We start from the raw sequence: 4892 nt of genomic DNA, 5'->3' as shown, positions 1-4892 counted from the left end.
CTGAGTTTGAAAGATGTGAGATGGTTTTGGAGAGTTCTAAAGAGGAAAATGCACAATTAAATGTTTCCTTGCATAGAGTTAATCAGAAAAGTGAAAAATTGAGGATGAGCTTTGCTCATGAAAAGCTGTGCTGGAAAATTCAGATGGAGAATTGGGTGACTTGAAATGTTCAAGGGATGAGTTAGAGATAACAGTAACATTCGTCAAGTCCAAGTTGGATGATCAACATGCTCAAATATCATTTTTTAATGATCAAAGGGATGAATTCATTCAGCTTCGTAGGCAGCATAGTGAACTTAAGAACAAGTTTATGGAAGAAGAGTTGAAAACAAAAGATTAGAGTAAACATTTATTCCATTCAAAAGAGCTTCTGCGACATGTAGATGCTAAAGTATCTAAGCTTCGTGTGAGAAAGGATGATTTGTAGACACGCTTATCAATCACATAAGAGTCACTACAAAGGGCTAATGCGGATAATACATTCATGATCGAGTAGTTTGAAACGAAGGTGCAAGAATCAACTTTGTCAACAAAGCAAAGGGAAGAGTTGTTAACAACATTGCGGACTACGTTGAGTGAACTTGAGATTTGAACAAAGATGAGGAAAAGTACCTCCGATTAAATGAGGAAATGTCCTTTAAACTTTCAAAATTGGAAACAGAAGTGAAAACTCTTTCCATTGTGGAGAATGAAATTCTTCATAAGGCTAAGGAATATGATGCTATAAAAGATGAAATTCATAATATTAAAAAACATTTAGACATTTGTAATACAAAGAAGGTAGAGTTAGAAGTGTCAAGAGAAGTCAGAAGCAGATGCATATCAAATTTGTTTACAAAAGAAAGAATTGGAACCAATCAACATTGAAACAAGAATCATCACGGATTGCATTAATTAGAGAGCAGTATGAATCCAAGGAGCAATATTTTTGCAAAGAAATTGAACATATTAAATCAATGTAGGGAAGAATTATTGCCGAAGCTGTAGGGCACATCGAAGGAGCTTGAGATGCAAAAAAAAAAGTGAAACACACTACATGAAAAAAATTGAAGAGTTTTCAACTAAATAGTAATTAATGTCTATAGATGTACGTGTAGGAAGATGCTGTAAGTATATTGTGTAATTTATATCTATTCTTTCTTGAAACACTTTTGGTCCTTTCCATACCGACTGATGTTAAAAGCATATTACAATGTTTCTCTTACAGTATTAGCTTGGCTAGGATTTTAGTCTGGCATATCCTTCTGATGGGAATTTGTTAATGTACTACTAAGTTAATTGCAAATTTGGAGTTACGAGGAATTTGGAGTTATGAGCATTTATGATGAGGAGAAATTGAAATGAAACTTATGCTCCGAAGATGTCTCATGATTTCATTTGGTGAACTGCAGATTTCAGATTTTGGACTAGCAAAGTGGCTACCGAAGCCATGGACACACCTGATATTAACAACTACTATTGAAGGCATGTTTGGGTGAGTAGTTCTACTTCTTCTTGAGGATTTGCTAGGAACATTCATACACTTGATATTCATTTCATAAGGATGGCTTCACTTTTCTTCATAGTGGACCAGGAATATTCATGTTTGTTACATTTATATTCCAGCTATCTTTCCCCAGAGTATGTCATGCATGGGATTGTTGATGAGAAAATAAATGTTTTCGCATTTGGTGTACTTCTGTTAGAGCTAATTACTGGTCGCCTTCCAATTGACTCTTCTCAGCAAAGCTTAGTGATGTGGGTATGTGATTCCTACTTATCGGTGATAGATTGTTCATATTTGTGTGAGTAGCATGGCTGTGTAATTCTCTATATATTTGGGCTTCCATCTCTGCCTCGGTTAGCATTTCTGCCAACATAAGAAAAGACTCAACTGTGGGTTGTTGCATAATGTATGGAATCAATGCAGGCAAAGCCTCTACTTGAATGTAGAAGCATCCAAAAGCTGGTTGACCCTCGCTTGGGCGATGCATACAATGCCCATTAGTTGGATGTGATGGCCTCCATCGCTGCATTATGTGTCCAACAGATTGCCATCCTCAGGCCTTCCATGAAACAGGTAAGTTGTTAAAATGAGAATTTGTAAGCCCATTATTGATCCAGAGCTAGTGCCTTCACGATTTTCTCGAAACTCTAATGCAACTACAAGTATATGGTACTGACTGAAAATTACCACAATCCTCATTTATTAAATATAGATCAAATCTACCTCTATGTTTTATTTTTGAAAATTGCAACACATGTTGAATTAGGTTTTTCAACTTCTAAATGGGGAAGGACAAAACATAGAAAACTCAGAATCCTTGACAGTGCCACTTCTGCACACACCATATCTACATGAATCATTGGACACAGGAGAATACATCTCCTCGACACACTATCTGACAGACCTCAACCGTCACAAGGAGGTTGCTCTGCAATTCTGAAACTCACACTGCTACTTTTGCAATTCAGTTTAGGCTATCATACCACAAATTTTTATATCTCCTTCCGTCGGAATCAAAGAGACTACATCTGACATGACATCTGTATAAGTAGGAGGAGGTCACTTTGAGCGGAATTAATGTACCACAATGTCTGTACATGTTCATTTTCAATCATGTTGTTCTTCGTTACCCGAATTTATTGTGCAACAAACATGTGAATCGACAATAACAAAAACAAATCAGTTTCAACTCTAGAGTCATTTTGCTTTCCAAATTCCTCCCACACAAGGGTAGGAAAATCCAATATGCTTGCTCTCTTTCAACTTTTGTTGCACATGGTTTTAGAAATTTCTCATTAGTAATGTAATGATTGTATGTATTATATATGTTGTGCTTTAATTTTTCAAGTTTTGGGTTTTTTTTGTAATTCTTCAAGTCAATGTTGATTAAAAAAAATGATTGGTTTGAATAATAAGTTTAAAGTCTGCAATGTGGATAATTCAAATGAGTTTTTAAAAATATAATATACATAATTCTAATGAGTTTTTGAAAGTGTTGAATCTATTTATATATTTAAAATTATTTTATATAAATAATGAAAAAAATCAAATGTGTGGATCTTTCTTTTCCAAGATTGCTGTCTCCCTTTCTTCCATTCCAAGGCTGCTGTCTCCATTTCTTCAAGGCGCTCCTCCCCACCACTTTCACCTCCTTCCACTTGATTCCCAATGCCTGCAGAAAACAATCGTCATCGACTACTTTGAAATAATAGTATACCCATGCAGAGCCATCTGACATAACATAAAACCCAAGTGTCGAAACCTTGAAAAGTCCGTTCTGCCTTCCTACTGCAATGGCATGCCGCCCTGCAGTCATTACAGTGGCAGGCGAAAGTCAGAGATGGCTGTATTCTAATAGGTTTCAATAAAATCAGGCTTCAGCTTTCCAAAATGTGTGGATCTACTTTTCCAGGGCCACTGTCTCCATTTTTCAAGGCGCTCCTCCCCACCACCATCACCATCTTCCACTGATTCCGAATCTCTGCAAAGCGCAGAAAGCGAATGTCTGCTTCTTTAAAATAATGATCTGCCCATGCTGAGCCAGTAACATAACATAAAACCCAACTCGATAAACCTCGAAAAGTCTGTCCTGTTTTCCTGCTGCAATGGTATGCCGCCGTGCAGTCATTACAGTGCTGGCAGAAAGTCAGAAATTGCAGTCTTTCGAATTAGTTGGGTTGAATAAAAGGAGGGTTCCCCGCTGTGAATTAAGTAGCCTTCTCCGCTTAATTGTCTGATGATGCCATGACAGATGACACGAGATTAATAAATTTTGGGTATGTTATGTTGCACATTTCATGCAGGGTCTGCCGCTCTACGAAAATCTCAGTGAGATTTCGCTGTCCGTCCAACAACTCCGGAATCAGTGGATCGGCTAATTTTGGAGCTTTTTCTTGATTATGCGATACATGATGTTTATGATTTATGCGTGTTTTTATTTTAGAATAAGGTTTTAATATATTATATATAAATATCAAAAATTAATTATCATGAAAGTTTATAATAAAAGTTTATAAAATATAAGGTATAATCATGAAAGTTTATAATAAAAATTTATAAAATATAAGGTAAAGAGGTGATATATAACATTTTTTAATTTAATTAAAAAATATATTATAAAATTAAATGAAAGTAAAATATATAAAAGAAATATTTTAATTAAAAAATAAACTATAGTATCAATCTATGATATTGTAACAAATTTTATAGTGGAGATGAATCTTTATTATATAATGAAGATGAATTTCGATGGCTAAGAATCTTGTTATATATTTTTCTAAATGTATGAATTTTAATTAATTTTTGTATATGAGTTCCTATTGATGTGATCTTTGCATTGCTCAAAAGGTATCTAAGTGTATGTAAACACCAGGATAGATCCATCTTAGCTCTGGATCTACCAAGCTTCGAGAAAATCAAATCTCTTGATATGTAAACCTCTTTTAGAGTGAAAAGGGATTTGATCTCTCTGAGCGCTTGGTAGATCTCGAATGAAAATGAATCTATGTTGGTTTACTATAATTATTATTAGTGTTTAATTTATCTCCCATATACAAATATTTTCATTTAGTAAATTATATATATATATATATATATATATATATATATATATATATATATATATATATAGATATATATATATATATTAATTATTACTATCCAATTTTAAGGTCAGAGTGAAGCCAACACCACATTGGTGTTGCATGAGACCTTGTTTGTGGGACAAGGGAACCACCTCCCCGTAGTGATTTGACTACTAAATCTATGAAGGCATACATACTCTAGCCCCCTCTAGTTTTGAACCTAAACCTATGACCTCTTAGGAGGAAACACATGCTCTTAATTATTAGGCCCACTCAAGCTATACATATATCAAATGTTTTAATGTACTATGAAAATTATTTGT

At 34.5% G+C, this 4892-nt stretch overlaps 1 pseudogene; it reads left to right on the top strand.

Moving 5' to 3' along the window:
* Positions 1-1627: 1627 nt before the first annotated feature.
* Positions 1628-2426, top strand: LOC149152563 (receptor-like cytosolic serine/threonine-protein kinase RBK2; annotated as a pseudogene).
* The last annotated feature ends 2466 nt before the right edge of the window (positions 2427-4892 follow it).

The sequence above is a fragment of the Pinus tabuliformis genome, chromosome 9 (assembly GCF_031772625.1).
Source record: "Pinus tabuliformis cultivar Carrire ecotype Pingquan chromosome 9, CPIR1, whole genome shotgun sequence".
Classification (NCBI taxonomy): domain Eukaryota; kingdom Viridiplantae; phylum Streptophyta; class Pinopsida; order Pinales; family Pinaceae; genus Pinus; species Pinus tabuliformis.
Note: the sequence above shows the minus strand (reverse complement) of the source record. Positions and strands in the feature narration are given on the sequence as shown.